The sequence below is a fragment of the Panthera onca genome, chromosome C1 (genome assembly GCF_046562875.1).
Source record: "Panthera onca isolate mPanOnc1 chromosome C1, mPanOnc1 haplotype 2, whole genome shotgun sequence".
Lineage (NCBI taxonomy): Eukaryota > Metazoa > Chordata > Mammalia > Carnivora > Felidae > Panthera > Panthera onca.
Window position 1 is genome coordinate 35,305,638 of NC_138346.1, and position 19,008 is coordinate 35,324,645.

Below are 19,008 nucleotides of genomic sequence, written 5' to 3' on the forward strand. Positions count from 1 at the left end.
GCCATTTGTATGTCTTCTTTGGAGACATATCTCGTCATGTCTTCTGCCCATTTCTTCACTGGATTGTTTTTTTGGGTGTTGAGTTTGATAAGTTCTTTATAGATTTTGGATACTAACCCTTTATCAGATATGTCATTTGAAAATATCCTCTCCCATTCCATAGGTTGCCTTTTAGTTTGTTACCTTTGCTGTGCAGGGTTATATCTTGATGTCCCAATAGTTCATTTTTGCTTTTGTTTCCCTTGCCTCTGCCAACATGTCTAGTTAGAAGTTGCTACAGCCAAAGTAAAAGAGCTTGTTGCCTGTTTTACTTCTAGGATTTTGATGGTTTCATGTCTCACACTTAGGTCTCTCATCTATTTTGAATTTATTTTTGTGTATGGTGTAAGAAAGTGGTACAGTTTTCCCAACACCATTTGTTGAAGAGACTGGTTTTTTTTTCCCCACTGGATATTGTTTCCTGCTTCATCAAAGATTAGTTAACCATATTGTGGGTCTATTTCTGGGTTTTCCATTCTGTTCCATTAATCTATGTGTCTGTTTTTGTGCCAGTACCATACTGTCTTGATGATTATAGCTTTATAACACATCTTGCAGTCTGGAATTGTGATGCCTCCTGCTTTGCTTTTCTTTTTCAACATTACTTCGGCTATTCGGGTCTTTTGTGGTTCCATACAAATTTTAGAATTGTTCTAGCTCTGTGAAAAATGCTAGTGGTATTTTGATGGGGATTGCATTAAATGTGTAATTGCTTTTAGTATAGACATGTTAACAACATTTGCTTTTCCAGTCCATGAGCATGGAATGTTTTTCCCATTTCTTTGGGTCTTCTTTGATTTCTTTCGTAAGTGTTCTATAGTTTTCAGAGTACAAATTTTTTACCTCTTTGGTTAGGTTTATTCCTAGGTATCTTATGGTTTTTGGTGCAATTGTAAATGGGATTGATTCCTTGTTTTTCTTTCTGCTGCTTCATTATTTGTGTATATAAATGCAAAAGATTTCTTCTATATATCTATATATATATTTTACATTTGTGTAATAGCCAACCTTACTGGGTACTCATGAATATGTCAAGGAAAATGCTTCCTTGTATTAGCACTTTTAATCTTCATGATAATCTTTAAGGTGGGAATAAAATTTCCATTTTACAAATGAGGGATCTGAAACACCTGGAGAAAGATACAGTCACATGTTTTGTACATCTGAGTCTGTGCCCTATCAAGTTCCTACCTTGTTTCCTCAACCCCCGGTGAGATAGAGAATAATCCGGTTTCCCTGGAATGCTAGAATATTTTACCCTAACAGAGTAATAAAGTTTCCACTGAACACGAAATAGAGTCAACTGCAGCTTTTACATGTCAGTGCAATTTCCCCTAGCTTTTATCCATCAAGTTTTCAAAAACTGTAAGGCCTGACTCTGGGTGTCTCTTAGCCATCCATCAGCTGGTTTGGCTTAGTTTTATCACTCATGGGACATGCTTGGTAGGAAGATCTAGTATGACTCTCCTGAGGTGTGCTGGCAATTCCAGGTCAAGGCTATTTTGACTTTTTCAAGCAGATGGAGCTGCAATCTCTCTCTGCTGAGTAGAAATATGTATATATAGAACACCAGATGTTAGAGATTTAACATCACACAGATTGTTCCAGAGCCACAGGAACATAAGCTAGTAACAATCCAGTGATGCAGGTACTCCTACCAAGTGAAAACGGACAATTATACCTGGGAGTAATAGTTCTTGAGCTCTTGCATTATCAGTAGGCTTGGACTTATTTGCTCAAAGATGTAAAACTATGGATGTCTCATTGTCTGGGTGGGAAGTCTCATCCTCCCCAGAAATGAAGGCCATGTTCAGAGCTCAGCTGCCTGGAAGGTGTGGAGAGCTCATCATAAAATCACCCTTTCTAGTCAGAAAGCACCAGTAACAAATCAAACACCCAGACAGAAAAAAAGGCTCCTTGGGACAGAATTGTCTAAAAGGTACTGCTTTCTTTCAACATTCCTAGAACTTTTGTCTAGAATTTACAATATGTTCTTGATTTTGTTTTTGAATTCTGGTTCATCTATAAAATGGTGCCCTCAGTTCTGCCACCAAGTGGCTAGCCCAGAATTCCATAGCATTCTTCTGCCATGTAGTTACCTACTCCAGGGGATGAAACAAACTTTCATATGGAGGGCTGGATAACATTGCCCTTCTCTTCTTCCAGTAAAAAAAAAAAAAAAAAAAAGGTTCTTGCAGCAATTCTCCGTGGGGTGTCAGACCTGAAAAATAGAGGAGGCCTCTCTCTCCTGGTACCTCACCTACCTCGATCCTCACCACCTCTCCTGCATGTCTGCAGACAGCTGGTCTCCTCAAAGGGCATTTCTGTTGGTACATTCCATACTGTTGTTGTAACAGAATGGGTCTTTTTTAAGGCTTTCAGCTTTTGCAGTTGTGACAGGGCAAAGACTGATGAAGTAGGTGTTGTCTTCAGCACTCCTTCCTTCTCTCTCTCTACCTCTCCTAGGGAGGGGCATTCATCCTCCCCACTGATCTCTGTGCTTTCCTTTGTTAAGGACAAGCTGGGTAGTGGTGGAAAGGAAACAAAAGGAAGGCAGAGTTGGGGGAAAACAGACAAGCCCAACTAGGGCAAGAATTTGGTGGGTTTTGGAGTGAGACCAGTTGCAGGGCTTGCAAGAATTAGGAGGAAATAGGCTTTCTAGAAGTGTTGTGATAAGTCACAGATTTCATATATTTGGGGGCTCCCGTATTTGGCACATAGACATTTATAATTGTTAGCTCTTCTTGATGGATAGACCCTGTAATTATTATATAATGCCCTTCTTCAAATCTTGTTACAGCCTTCAATTTAAAGTCTAGTTTGTCTGACATAAGTATGGCTACTCCAGCTTGCTTTCGACCTCCAGTAGCATGATAAATATTTCTCCATCCCCTCACTCTCAATCTGAAGGTGTCCTCAGGTCTAAAATGAGTCTCTTGTAGACAGAAAACAGATGGGTCTTGTTTTTTTATCCATTCTGATACCCTATGTCTTCTGGTTGGCGCATTTAGTCCATTTATGGTCAGTGTTATTATAGAAAGATATGGGTTTAGAGTCATTGTGATGTCTGTAGGTTTCATGCTTGTAGCGATGTCTCTGGTACTTTGTCTCACAGGATCCCCCTTAGGATCTCTTGTAGGGCTGGTTTAGTGGTGACGAATTCCTTCAGTTTTTGTTTGTTTGGGAAGACCTTTATCTCTCCTTCTATTCTAAATGACAGACTTGCTGGATAAAGGATTCTTGGCTGCATATTTTTTCTGTTCATCACATTGAAGATTTCCTGCCATTCCTTTCTGGCCTGCCAAGTTTCAGTAGAGATCCGTCACGAGTCTTATCGGTCTCCCTTTATATGTTAGAGCACGTTTATCCCTAGCTGCTTTCAGAATTTTCTCTTTATCCTTGTATTTTGCCAGTTTCACTATGATATGTCGTGCAGAAGATCGGTTCAAGTTACGTCTGAAGGGAGTTCTCTGTGCCTCTTGGATTTCAATGTCTTTTACCTTCCCCAGATCAGGGAAGTTCTCAGCTATAATTTCTTCAAGTACCCCTTCAGCATCTTTCCCTCTCTCTTCCTCCTCTGGAATACCAGTTATGCGTAGATTATTTCTCTTTAGTGCATCACTTAGTTCTCTAATTTTCGCCTCATACTCCTGGATTTTTTAATCTCTCTTTTTCTCAGCTTCTTCTTTTTCCATAACTTTATCTTCTAGTTCACCTATTCTCTCCTCTGCCTCTTCAATCCGAGCTGTGGTCGTCTCCATTTTATTTTGCAGCTCGTTAATAGCATTTTTTAGCTCCTCCTGGCTGTTTCTTAGTCCCTTGATCTCTGTAGCAATAGATTCTCTGCTGTTCTCTATACTGTTTTCAAGCCCAGCAATTAATTTTATGACTATTATTCTAAATTTGCTTTCTCTTATATTGTTTAAATCGTTTCTGATCAGCTCGTTAGCTGTCGTTATTTCCTGAAGGTTTTTTTGAGGGGAATTCTTCTGTTTGGTCATTTTAGATAGTCCCTGGAGTGGTGCGGGACTGCGGGGCACTTCCCCTGTGCGGTCTTGAATAACTTGCGTTGGTGGGCGGGGCCACAGTCAGACCTGATGTCTGCCCCCAGCCCACCGCTGGGGCCACAGTCAGACTGGTATGTACTTTCTCTTCCCCTCTCCTAGGGGTGGGATTCACTGTGGGGTGGTGTGGCCTGTCTGGGCTACTTGCACATTGCCAGGCTTGTGGTGCTGGGGATCTGGCATATTAGCTGGGTGGATAAGCAAGGTGCACAGGGGTGGGAAGGGCAGGCTCAGCTTGCTTATCCTTTGGTAATCCGCTTCAGGAGGGGCCCTGTGGCATCGGGAGGGAGTCAGACCCACCAGAAGTACAGCGTTCGGTGTTTGTGCGGTGCAAGCCAGTTCCCTGGCAGGAACCAGTTCCCTTTGGGATTTTGGCTGGGGGATGGGCGAGGGAGATGGCGCTGGTGAGCACCTTTGTTCGCCGCCAAGCTGCGCTCTGTCGTCTGGGGCTCAACAACTCTCCCTCCCATTGTCCTCCAGCCCTCCCGCTCTCTGAGCAGAGCTGTTAACTTATAACCTTCCAGGTGTTAAGTCCCGTTTGCTGTCTGAACACACTCTGTCTGGCCCCTCCGCTTTTGCAAGCCAGACTCAGAGCCTCTGCTTTGCCAGTGGGCTGCCCCTCTGCCCCGGCTCCCTCCCGCCAGTCCGTGTAGCGCACACGGCCTATCTGCCCTTCCTACCCTCTTCTGTGGGCCTCTTGTCTCCACTTGGCTCTGGAGAATCCATTCTCCTAGGCTTCTGGCAGTTTTCTGGGTTATTTAGGTAGGTATGGGTGGAATCTAAGTGATCCGCAGGATGCGGTGAGCTCAGCATCCTCCTAGGCCGCCATCTTCCCAGAAGCCACTCCCCAAGTCACAGATTTCAATTAACATTCTTCAAGAGACACAAAGTTTGGGAGACATATTAACATTACTTTTGGTTACCAGACTGCATTTCTTAGTGCTGCTTGGTACTCAGATCCATGGGATCAGGAAATCTGTCAGTATGCAAATCCAGTCACCCAGAACCAGAACATTTATTTGGATCCTAGTATACTTTGTTGGAGGGACAAACAGTCAGGTTCCATTGGGTGGACCCTGTGAGAGTAACACTATCTGTTATTGGCACTTCCCAGCTTAAGTCCCCCTCCTCTATCTCAGGACCCATCTACCTGCAATTCCTGAATTCTGACCTCTGGTGGGCTGCTGACATATCCCTCCCAGTTTAGGGGTCCATGAAAATGTTTTTCTTTTAAAATCAGAAGAAAAAAATGAATATAAATGAGGCTGGGTTGTATGTTTGTTCCAGTACCATTGTAAAATACAATTTCCAATATTTACAGAGGAAGAAACCAATAAAAGCAAAAACCCTCAAAACAGGCTCCATCCTGTATTGCCTCCTGCAATCACACAGCCTAATACAATCTATTGGGAATGGTTAAATTCAGGGCTGAAACATTTGCAACTCTGCTTGCCAATAGACCTAAGCCAAATCTCCAACTTTGCTTTTAATAAAATCTGTACAGTAATTTGATCTTCATCTAACTCCTCTATTGCTCAATTGTCTTGCATCCAGGCAAACTCTTCAAATGCCAGCACATTAGCACAATCATTTCACAGCTCACATTCCCAGCTGCTTATTTCAGTGGGTCAAACCCATTCTTTTCACAAACTTCTGTTATTCTTGACATCTTTTCATTTGGCTAAATTTAATCCAAATAAAAGTTTTACTGCTTGAGGATTTCTACTTCATATGGATTCCTATGATTTGGGGGCCACTTTGTAGCATACAGAGCACCTAGAGAGATATGAGACTTCTAGGGCCTGATACAGGACTCTTTATATTTGGTTGTGCCCACCACAGCCTTTACTCTAATGACCAGGTCAAACACTTCCCAAATGGACTTCCCTTTTCCATTCAAGTCCCTCAAACTTGTGTTCCACAATGCAACTGGATTGACCCATTAAAACATAAACATAAATATATCAATGTCAATTGTGTGTGCCTAAAGCCCTTCAGTGACTTGCCCTATATTTGGGGGAAAAAAACAAGATGCTAATATGGCCCACACAGTCTGGGGGTCTGGCCTTGCCCCATGTAGACTCTCCATCCCACTGACGATGCTCCTTGCACAGACATCCCAGCTCTTGGACCACACCCCTCATTTTCCACCCCAGAGCCTTCAAGTGTGCTATTCCCCAGCACCATCAGCTGCTGTTCTTTCCCCAGTAATGCCTCCTTATCCTTTAAGGAATGTCATTATTGTTGCTCTCTCAGAAAGCTGTCTGACCCTCAAATCTAAAAGCCCTCAATATCTTCACTGACCACTTTGTATTTCTTTGGAGCACTTATCAAAGATTGAGATGACATTTGTGTGTTTACTTAATGTCAACTCTTCCATTGGATCATAAACTCCATGTGGGCAGGGTCTATATTTGTCTTGTTAACTATATGTCTCCAATGTCTAGCACCACGCCTTGTTCAGTTATGACATTATAAAGATTTTTTTTAATGAATGACTAAATCCATACTATAATGAGATCTTTATAGTTAAGATTTTAGAGTGGGTCTGCTATTGATTTCTTTTTCTTCCTTCTAATGATAAGCCTATGCAGTGTGGCTGAGAATAATCTGTATTTTTTCCAGACCCTCTTCTGTATGACCTATGTTGTTTTTGTCCTGCCATGAGTCCTACCATACGTCCTACTATACTTAACAGCTCACAGTGTTCATCACAGTTCTTTTGCTTTTTGCTTTTGCACTTGCTCAAAGAAAAGTCATTAAGTATGAAATCTCTATCAGTGATTTCTACTGAAGTCTTGGCATCTCTCCAATTTGCTTTGCAGCTTTCTGGATGTCTCTTTAACTTTCTAATGAAAAAGATTTCGTGATGCTGTGGTTTTGTTTAATTTGAGCATCCTGTATCTGTGTTCTCTTTGGTAGCTTCATTCTCTCTGCAGGACCGCACTCCATGACTGCAGTGGTGAGGGCACCTGCATTCTGGAATAACAATAAGAGTTTTTATTGAGTGCTGAATATGTGTTAGGCACTGTTCTAAGTATTAGCACATTTAATCCTCAGACCAAATTAATGAGGCAAGAACTATTATAATCCTCATTTACAGATCACTACTAAATATCGGGCCTCCCTAGGGTCTTGTGAAGGCTATGACATTTCTGGGTAGCTTCATTAATGAAACCCCTCAACAAAAGAAATAATTAGGGAGTGGCTCAGGGAACCCATTTCCTCTCCTGCTCCCCTGGTGACTGTGGTACTGTAGGTACATAGTGAGAATATGGAATTTTCTTCTGGCTTGGAAGTAATTGCTACCTCGGTAGTCACTCTCAAACGGGAACAGCTGCTTTCTGTTCAGCAAAAAGAAGTGGTATACACACATGGGCTAAAAACAAGGCAGATGTTTAGAAGCTGATGAACTTTTGTGTTTATCATATGGCACAGTAGTGGTCATAATAGGAACTCAAAAATGACTCAAATGAAGAAAATAACACAAGCAGGATGGGATCCTCAGTTTGGGTTCCTGGCTCATTTTCTGTGTTGAAGTCCATTCCTCCATTTTAACAGAAGATACAGAAATAATTAAATTCACACAAGAAGCTCAAAGATCAAGGGATGATGCTGGAAAATGGTTATTATCCTAACACTTAAACCATCAGAATGCAACAGGTAAGACATTTCTCACTGGGCTTCCATGCACCATCACAACCAAGGAGCAGTTGGATTTTCTTGGAGGACTGTCTTTCCTGGGCATCTCTTCCCATATACTCCCTCCCGATATCTTCCTGGTCTCCTAACACTATCTTGCATCATGTACCCTATTCAACAATCCAAACCTACTGCCACGCCAGTAACTGTCACACTCAGTCCTCTGCTTTGTCTTGGGCCCTTTTATACTTCCTCTTCTTATTTATGCTTTGTTTTATTCTCCTCTGCTCATTAATGCTATGTCTCACGCTTATCTTCCCCCCACCCCAAGTTTGTTCCTAATTTCTTTTCTACTTATTTTCCCTTTAAACCACCATTTTTTAATTACAATGCTATCAAAATGGAAATTAATGATAAAAGATAAAAGACATCTAGCCACAGATAAATTTTAAATTCTAAACATTTAGGTTCAAAGAAGGAATAAAAACAGAAAATATAGACATAATAACAAATGGCAATGAAAAGGTTGTAGATCTATGAGATGCAACTAAGACTACATTAAGGGGGAAATTTCATAACATCAAATGTTTTTATTTTTAACCTAGAGTGAATAAAAAAAAAAAGAACTAAATTTTCAACTCAATAAAATAGAAAAAGAAAAATAAGTCAAGAGAAAGTAAACATAGGTATATAAAAATAACAAAAGCAGAAAAAAATTTAGAAAAAGAGAGTAGATAAAACTAAAACTTTTTTTTGAAAATCTAACAATTTCACTAGCTAATAAGTCTGTTTAAAAAAAAGAGAAAATTCAAATAAACAAAATTAGGAATAAGAACTAGGATATAGCTATTATATGGGGTGCCTGGGTCGCTCAGTCAGTTGAGTGTCCAACTCTTGATTTCAGCTCAGGTCATGATCCCGGGGTCATGGGATTGAGCCCCATGCTGGGCTCTGTGCTGACCATGGAGCCTACTTGAGATTCTCTCTCCTTCTGCCCTCCTCCCCCTCTCATGCTCTCTCTTAAAAATAAAAAGTTAAAAAAAAAAACCTGGATATAACCATTATGTTCAACATTATGCTTATAAATTTGCATTGCTTGTACTACTAAAAATTTAGGACAAAGGCACTTCAATGGAAAAAATAGCTGTCTATGATATCTAGATACCACGGAGAACAATTTAGCCATTAAAAATAATGAAGAATTTGGGACACCTGGTTGGCTCAGTGGTTGAGTGTTGGACTCTTGATTTCAGCTCAGGTAATGATCTCAGGGTTGTGGGATCAAGCCCCATGTCAGGCTTTGGGCTAAGTGTAGAGGCTGCTTAAGATTCAGTCTCTGTCTCTCTCCCTCTCTGCCCCTCCCCTGCACTCTCTTTCTCTCAAATTAAAAAAAAAAAAAGGATTTCTATATACAGGATGTGAAGTGCTCTGGCCCAGGATTAACCCTGACAAGGGGAATTCCTAGAGTCTTCTTTCCCTGTTCAACTGCTTACTTTGGACCCTTGGCCACTGCCTTCCTTACTGTCCTCTTTGATGGTGTCCTTGGTCTCCTTACAGTCTTAATAGCCCTTTTATCATCAAATCCAGTAAATCTTCCACTTGAAACTTGTTAACAACTCAGTAGTCAGTTTAAGAATGTTTATTTCTGAGGGGTTTAAATGTGTGTGTATGTTCAAAACATACAAGACACAGTTCGTGCCCTCAAGAAACTGACAGTTGCATATAATGATTCAGTAAAAACAACAAAGCAAGATCTTATTAAGTACCTCAAAGCAAACTTGTAAGGTTGCTCTGAGGCTTCAGGTAAGTAGAGCATATGAAAATGCTCTGTAAACAGGAAGTGACATGCAAATATTGGTAATTATTATATTTGTTGTTGTTTTCCTTATTATACTTGCAACAAAAACTCCTGACAACCTGCATAGTATGTAAACTGTCTCCCTAATTTCAAACTCTTGCTTAGCCTGTCACCCTTTTCACCCTTCCTATAACCCATAAGACCTACCCCATTGTTGAAAATGATGGATGTAGAAGAAAGAGCACCCCAAAAGACAAAGGTGAAAGGCAACGAGGGGGAATTTAAAAAGGACTTATTGAGTTGAATGGGTACAAGGCAACACCATTTGTAAAATCAGCTTATTTGTATATATAAAAATTGGATAAAAAGAAGTTTTATATTTTATAGTTTGGTATTTGGACATTTATGTTAGAATACTCCATACTAGACAGTTTTTGAATATGCTTTGGATACTAAAAACATTATGTATTAATGCCTTTTGAACTTAACCTATAAGTATACGGGCTCCAATTATTTGGCCATTCTCACCTTAACATAGTATATCTATTTTAGTAGTATATACAAACCAATCTTCATTGGCACACACGTAGGGGAAAAAAATTCAATGAACAGAATGAGGCTAAACATTAGTGTGTTGAAGCTAATGATGGCAAACATTTCCACAGGTTTTATGTAATTATTTCCATAGTTTCTTCACATTCATCTCCAAAAATCATCTTAGGAGGTGACTGCTTTATCTAACATTTTACTGACTGAATTCATGATTCTTTGATAACTTATAGCCTTAGAAAGTCCATCAAACTGTCAACTTGTATATTAAAATAAACAAGTATTTGCTTTTTAGTCACAATGGATTATCATTGATTACTCCAGTATTTAAGACAGACTAATTGTTAAGCGCTCAATAAAATTATTTTAGTCATAGCATCTTAAGTAAGAAACTCTACAAATAGCAAGCAAATAACAAACTCTTTCCCTTCTCCCATTTTTCCTAAGAATAGAAATGTTATGATGTAGGCTTTCATTTTCTTTATAAAATCATCATGGAAGTACCACCTACAATTGAAAAAATTCTATAGTGATTTTATTGAATTAAATACCATGTTTTTTGTTGGAACATAACTGCTAATACATTTAACTAGAGATTGCATGATATTTTAAAAATGTGTAAATATGAAAAATTTTGCAAATATGAAATATGAATATTTAAGAGTTGCCCCAATTTTTTATACATTTGAGGTAGAGATGTTTATACTAATGACCTGCCTAGTGTTTAAGTCATTCAGAAAATCAACTTTTGTTCTTGAGCCCCAAATTTATGCAAAACATTCAGAAGACAAGGAATATGATTTAAAAGCAGTAAAAACTTTTAAAACAACTCACTGTAATTAATCAGCAGTAAAATTTCTTCTTTTAAACATTTCATCTATTTCTAAAAAATTATTTAACTTCTATAAGCTTATTTTCTCTCTTTAAAAACAGATTCATCATTTTTGTGGAAAAATTAAAAGGATTCCTAATTCTTTGACATACTATAAAGCAGAAATTAAATGTACACAATACCTACTCTAGCTAAAAAGAAATTATATAGCAGTAAACTTAGGGAATCAATATGTTCAAATAATGACAAATGTACTTATTTAAAAATTCTCTTCTATGTTTTATCTTCTATTTAATTTTTTATTAAAAATTTTTTTTCAATATTTATTTATTTTTGAGAGACAGAGAGAGACAGAGCACAAGTGCGGAAGGGGCAGAGAGAGAGAATCTGAAGCAGGCTCCAGGTTCTGAGCTGTCACCACAGAGCCCGATGGGGGGCTCAAACCCATGAACTGTGAGATCATGACCTGAGTCAAAAGCAGATGCTTAACTGACTGAGCCACTCAGGTGCCCTTTAGTTTTTTATTTTAGATAGAGCATGAGCGGGAGGGAGAGGGGCAGAGGGACAGAGAGAGAGAGAGTAATTTAAGCAGGCTCCATGCTCAGCTTGGAGGCCAACCCCAAACTCTGGGATCATAATCTGAGCTGGAACCACATCAGATGCTCAACCAGCTGAGCCACCCAGGCAACCCTGATCTTCTATTTTATATCTTTTGACATTAGTATCAAGTTATATGAGGTTCTTATTAGCATGAGCAAACTGCAACCACTTCAGAAACAAAAATTATTGAGTTTAAGTAAGAGTAGACTTTTATCAAAATTGAAACAAAGGAAAAAATTACCAAGGGCAGAGAATACTCTGTAGGCACATCCTATTTACCCATGATGATTATTAAAAAATGTGTAGAGCCTGTTTAAAAAATAGTATATAAAACAAAGGAAAGGCCTCATAAAATCTTGTGATTTTTTTCTTTTCTCATATGAGCTTGTTTGCAAATTTAAAATTTCAGTTAGTTTTTTTCCCTTAAGAAGTAAAATAGAGTAAAAGCAAAGTCAAATTAGCATAATGTTATTTTAAGTTTAAAAAAAGCTCATCTTTTTAGTTTCCAAAGAACCAAAAACGTACGTAGTCTTAAAAAGCAAGTAGTCACTGGAGGGATATGGAAACTGAAGGATTCAGTATGAAATTAGGAGCAAAAAGCTAAACACACAAGTAAAACAATTTATATTTGGACTATCAAATTCTTCCTTTACCAATCTTTTATCTAAATAAGGGAAGGTTTACAAGATGGACAATTGGAATTCACTAATATTTGGTAGGGTCAAAATTTATCTAAAAAGTAAATTTGTATTTATTGCACAGAATAGAATTTTCTGAAATTTTTCAGTACTTGTCTGCTCATTAGAAACCAAAAGCATAAGATGATGTCTCCATAGTACAGTTTTAATAGACATTTTCTGGGTTTTAAATCTTCCCTTTATACCTTTATACATACAAAGGGGCATGATAAGAAAAGCCAATCAGAGACGGCCTTTTTCACTGTTATTCACCTTAGCTTAGTTCAGTGGGGTCATTACATGTAAAAAAAACAGGCGTAACAAATTTGCAAACTTCCGGCTGATGATACTCTCTGCATTTCACATTTTGTAGGTGGCAATCATTTGAGGTTTCTTTTCTGGTGATCTTTGTATACAAAGATCAGAATTTTGTTATCTAAGTTCAATACCTGTTGGTATGGGAAGAGGGTGGATGTAATCTGGAAACTGGCCCTTGAAGGTGGGAAAGCATACAGATCTGTCACGTGGTTCATTCAAAGTCCTGAGCAACAACAAAACTCACCATTTAAGTGACAAATTAGCTCAACCAGCACACACCAGCTGTACTCACCTTCCTGGGCAGCTCCAGCTCTTCAGGCTATTCCTTCCAGGTTCTTCTTTATTGATTTCCTAGGTCCAGCCCACCACCTTGTTCTGTACAGAGCATACCAAACGAATACACCGGAAACTAGGACAGCCCTTCTGCAATAGTGAAATACTTTGTCCAGTATTCTCAGGGAGGCCAGGCTGCTGGTGAGAAGATCCTCAAATGAACACTGTCAAGGTTTTCTCCTTGCTCAGTCTCAAGGAAGGAGATACACCTTTCCTATACTTGGGAAACCGGGTATCTGTTTCAATTAAACTCCTTTTACCTGCATTGAGCAGGCACTAGATGAAGAAAAATCCATTTCCTGAAAGCAGAATATACATTCGTTGGCATTTGCATCATTAAAACACAAATGAATTGCATAATATTTACTCTGAGTTTCTGAAGTTCAAGAAACATCTGAAGCTATTTGAGGCACTTTTTTTTATGCAATGTATTCCTTTGGCTCCTGTCATGTACAATTTTCAGTTTCTGTTTCCTACCAAGATGCTTCCCAAGAGATACTGAATCTACTGCAGAAAACAGTCCGAATGGCCTGAACATATTTAACTTAAACTCTCTTTGCACAAGGATAAATGCCACCCTTTTCTCCTTGCGGTGACAGACCTCAAAGACAGGTCAGGGGTGCTCTTCACAAGGATGTCCTGGGGGCAGCTCCGAGGAGTGGCCGCCACTGGGCCTCACCGCCACCCAGTCTGGTCCCTGAGAGCGGACCACTGCTTGGCCCAGAGCTGGCATAGTAAGTAGGGGAGGCGGCGCCACCCGGTCAGGTCAATGGCGCCGGCCGTGTGTGCCCAACAGCCATGGTTTCTGCGTAGGGCACCTGTGCACGTGGGTGCACATGGGCCTCCACATGCCTGGTTGCCTCCCCTCCCCACATGGGGTCGGTGTCCTAGCCTCAAGGATCCTCCTCCCCAAGCTGGTGTAGTGGGAGGGACGGACTGCATTCCCTTGGACTTTCTCCAAAGAGCAGACTGTTCGTGGATCCTCGTGGCAGCGGCAAGTGTCAGTTGAACTGAGCAGAAATGTTTCTGGGCACGCATTGATCCCGCCTGGGCACTAGGCGCCCCGCCTTGGTGGGCTCTGACCGATGGGTGAGGTGGGGTGTTTGGGCACCAGGAGAACCTGGGTCAGAATGCCCAGTTGCCATTGTGGTAGCCTTACGGATGTGGTAAGAGCAAGGGACAGCGAGAGCCAAGAGGGCTCCAGGCTCCATCCAGCCACTGAGCACCCCTAGATTTGGGGGCACATTAACAAGAAGCTTTGTACAGTTTGGAGTGTCTTCATCCAAGCCAGGGTTAATACGATTGTGTGGTTTCAGGCCAATAGAGGAAAGGGTTTTAAAGTAGGTGTGTATGGGAGTGGGGTCGGGGGGCATAAAGTAAGGGACTTCTCAGGGCCTTTTAGAATCTTGCTAATGGTAACCGCTTCCCTCTGGCAAGCTGGGCTGTGTCTGAGGGGGTGCTCCTGCTATGACTATGTGCACAGAGCCACATCACTCCACCCTTAGTTTCAAGGTGGTTAGTGCTTCCTGCCCCTACTCCTACCCTCAGCCCCTACTCCTTCCCTGAGCTGTCCTTGACTCATTCCTTCCTTTCTCCTTCCTATTTTCTTCTCTTTCCATCTCTCTCCTCCCCTTCTACATTTTCCTTTTAATTCCCTCTCTGCAGTTTCACACTCTGGTGAGTTTTATCCAGTCTCATGGCTCTGATTACTAATTACACGCATGACTCCTAAATCTGTCTGCAGCCCAGACCTCTTGCCAATCCTGAATTAACTGTCTGTTGGGTAAATCCCTTGGCTGACAACCAGGCTATAAATCTAAAATCAAATTCACCTTTCCTTTGAAAGCAGGCTCCTCCTCCTGTGTTGCTGTTTCTGGTAAGGTTACCACTTTCCCCCAGTCACCTGAGTACAAACTTAGACTTACCTTTGACTTCTGCCGTGTCTACCCCGTCCTGTCAGAGGGCAGGGACTGTTGCTTGAATCTCTTTCTATTCCTGCCAGCACTGTGGGTGCTCAAGCCTTTGTCACCTCTGGACTATTACAGCAGTGTAGGGGAGGAAAACTTTCCTTTTTTTCCTGCTAGGTTCTTTGGCTGGTCAAATAATTAAACAAGACAGATTAACAGGAGAAAAAGATTTTAATTTTGCATGTATGGGAGCTCATAGAAATATTGGATTCAAAGAAGTGACGAAAGTCGGCAGCTTTTTTTACCTTTTAGAAGAAATTTATGAAGAGTTAACAAGACAAAAGTTTGGACTTGGGGTAGCAAATTAATGAAGAAGTAACAAGGTTTGTTTATACAGTTTTCTCAGTCCTGAATTCTCTCTCTCTGGTGATAAAGATGCCTTCTACTCTCCAGGTGTAGAAAGTGCACCCTTCATAAGAAAAATTTATTTCCTGCTTTGAGGTGTACAGAGAAGGGTCAGAGTGGCACATTTTGGGGCAGCCTGCTCTGGACCCCATCAGTAGCTTTCCAACTGTTATCTCTCATGTTAATTCATGCTATACCTTCCACCAGAGTAAATCTCCCTGATTATGTAATTTCCTTGATAAAAACCATCAGAAGTCTTCACTGTGGACAGAATAAAACTTGAACTTGTTAACTTATATTTAAGAGTATCTATGATCTGATCCAGGCTAATTTTCCAGTTTTCTATCCAGATTTCTCCCATCGTCTACCTCCAGCCAAACAAAATTATCTATGTTCTGATAAATATCTGGATCTCTTCTGACCTCCATCCTTAGCTTCTGCATTTTCATCCACCTGGAATTGCTTTTCTTTTGTGCCCCTTTGTTTAGATCTTACCATTAACTGGGATGTCATCTTCTCCTCACCTTCTACAGGACTACATCTGGGCTGCATCTTTTTAACTTGTGTTGCTTTCATAAGACCATATATAATTCAATTCAATTATAAGCTTCACAAGGTGGGATCTGGGACTTAATTTCACCATTTCTTAAATGCCTGGCCACAACTTTTAGTTGCTCCCTAAAATTTTGTTCAATAAATACATGAATGCTTTATACATCTCAGCCTGCTTTCTGCTCCCCTTTTTTGCCTTAGATCTTGAAGAATGAGTTTAGCGGTTTAAATCACAAAAACTACTGCAATACAATTACTGATTGATTGCCACATACCTTTATGCATCAAGAACTGTATGAAGTTTTTTCACATGCTTCTTAAGATGGATCATTGTTGAATCAGGTCAGGTTTGAGCACGCCTAGTAGCTAAAGGAAGTTTCTGCTGACACTAAATTGGAATAATGGGTTGGTTAGTGTTCATAACATCCTGCCAAACTTCAGGCAGCTTTTTCTGCCACTGTGACTCATTCAAACATCTTCCTCTGCTCACTTCTCCATGATGGTGGTGTACACTAGAAGAATCAGAAGACATAAGGACTGGCTGGCCAGTAATCATCATGGTCATGATAATAACCATTGCTAACATTCATTTTGTTGTCAACATGTGTCCCTGCCCTGTGTTAAACACTTTTACAGTTAAGCTCACTTAATATAGGGGCTCTACTAGGTAGGTACCCTACTTTCTCTGTCTGATAAATGTGGAATCTAAGGGATAGATAGGTCAAAAACTTGCCCAACTTAACAGCTGGTTTAGCTGGCAGAGCTGGGATTTGAATCCAGTCATCTGATTTTAAAGCTACCATGTCACTCAAACCTTTTCCATTCAGTCAGCATTTTCTGAGTATTGAAGCTCGGTGATGGAGGAAGAAGAAATAAGACATGCTGCTGGTTCTAAAGCTTGTAACCTAGCTGGGGACAAGACAGAATTAGAAACACTCTGAGTGAGCAAACATCTCTCAGTCCTTGGTGCTCCCTCAGTATGTAGTCCCTGGTACTGGGAAGGTTGTATGGCCATTGCCTGCTTCTGTTTTTCCACCAGATAGTGGCCTCCTTGGGGCCAGGACTTACGTCCTTTGGATGGTTCTCTCTTGCCCCAGCACAGCACTTCACATGGATTGGGCACATAGACTATGTTTGTGGAGTTGAACCAAACTATTAAATGGTGTTGTTCAGAACACAAATATAACAGGGAGGCAGATGTGGGCCAGTCAGTCTGGCTGAGTCATTAGGAGGATTCAGGGAGGGGGGCAATTTGAGGGATTGAGGGATGAATGAGGTTTAGAGACTGTTATAGACTGAATGTGTCTCCCCCAAATTTATATGTTGAGATCCTAAATCTTAAGGTAATAGTATTGGAAGGTGGGGCCCTCAATAGTCCATGAGGGTGGAGCCCACATAAATGGGATTTGTGCTTTTTTATAAAAGAGAACCCAGAGTGCTCCCTCACCCCTTCCACCATGTGAAGACAGCATGAAGACAGCTCTCCATGAACCAGGAGGCAGCCTTCACCTGACAGAAGATCTGCTGGCACCTTGACCTTGGGGTTTTCAGCCCTCTAGAACTGTGCGAAATAAATGTCTGTTGTTTAAGCTTACCCAGTCTCCTCTGGTACTTGGTTATAGCAGCCCAAACCAATGGAGACACTGCTTCCTTTGCTATTTTTTCTCCCTTCCCCTCCCTTCTCCCCTCTTCTCTTCTCTTTTTTTAAGCAACCAAAGTGTGGATCTCCTTTCCTGGCCTCCTACAGCCACTAACTAACTGCCAGCGAGGCTGACTCTTATCTTTTTTTCTCAGGTCAAGATGCAGTAGGATTGTCCAGAGCAGGGCTGTCCAATAGAACTGTAATGTAAGCCACAGATGGAGGGCACATATATAATTAAAAATGTTCTAGTAGCAACACTAAGAAAACTGAAACAGGTGAAATTAATTTTAATAATATTTTACTTAACTCAATATAGTCAATATTATCATTTCAACATCTGATCAATATAAAATTATAAATGAAGTATTTTACATTTTTTTTGGTAACATATCTTCAAACTGCAATGTGTATTCTGCACTTAATAGCACATTTAAGTTTGGACTAGCCTCTTTTATGTATTTATTTTTGTATTTTTAATTTATTATTTTTAAAAATTTACATCCAAGTTAGTTAGCATATAGTGCAACAATGATTTCAGGAGTAGATTCCTTAATGCCCCTTACTGTTTAGCCCATCCCCACTTCCACAATTCCTCTAGTAACCCTCTGTTTGTTCTCTGTATTTAAGAGTCTGTTATGTTTTGTCCCCTCCCTTTTTATATTAATGACTAGCCTCATTTCAAGGGCTCAGTAGTGACCTGTAGCTCATATCTATCTATGGTATTGAAGAGTGCTCGTCCTGAGCCATAGGTGGGGTTTCCCAACCTTTCTCAGGTCTTGCCACTCTTAGGAAGTAATAATATTGTGCAGCACAATATTGGGGTAAGTGGAGGACTGTGGCTGAAGGTTGTGAACAGCTCAAAAGATCAAGGCCTGGATGGGAAGCACCATTTCTCAGACCTTTAAAATGCACATTTCCTGGGGCGCCTGGGTGGCTCAGTTAAGCCTCCTACTTAGACTTCAGCTCAGGTCTTGTTCCTGTTCATGGGTTGAGCACCACCCCCTTACAGCTCTCAGCAGGGACCCTGCTTTGAATCCTCTGTCTCCCCCTCTCTGTCCCTCCCCAGCTCACGCTTGTGTACTCTCTTTCTCAAAAATAAACATTAAAAAAATAAATAAAATCCATACTTCCTTTTGATAAATACAGAAAGCTTTTTTTCTTCCTATTTGAACATTCACATGGATAACTTTCGTTTTTCTGAATGAAGGCGTTCTATTGAACTTGTGAATTTACTTTTAAACTGACATAGATGTTTCCTGCCCCTATGTACATTAGGCAGCTCTGAAGGAATTGCAGAGAATTAACAAGGCAAGGAGGGACCCTATACCAGCTCTGCAAACGGATCCACACAGGCCATTTGAATTGGCACTGGTGTGGCTAGACTATTGTTAAAGTTGGGGCCAAGCCCCTCTCCCTGTGAGCTTGCAGTCATAGTGTCTGTTTTGGTGAAGAACACAGAAAACCCCAGAAACACTTCTAACTCCCCTAGGCCCTGAGTGCAGAGAAGACAAAATTTAAGGAGAGAATTTTTAATAAACACACCCAGCCCATGGGGGGTGGGCACTGACCTGATTTAGAAAAGCATCTGAAGGGGTCCCTCTCCCTTGGCAGACCACTGGGAAGGCACTGAGTGGGAACTCTTGTTCACTG

General features: G+C 40.6%; 1 long non-coding RNA gene across 1 annotated transcript; it reads right to left on the bottom strand.

Annotated features, from left to right (window-relative positions):
- Positions 1 to 4,788: 4,788 nt before the first annotated feature.
- On the bottom strand, positions 4,789 to 17,584 carry LOC144617133 (uncharacterized). The gene is made up of 4 exons (XR_013557208.2): positions 15,992 to 17,584; positions 14,778 to 14,945; positions 12,812 to 13,151; positions 4,789 to 7,082 (listed from the first exon to the last, which is right to left on the bottom strand). It is a non-coding gene; the product is annotated as an uncharacterized LOC144617133 (long non-coding RNA).
- Positions 17,585 to 19,008: the final 1,424 nt, after the last annotated feature.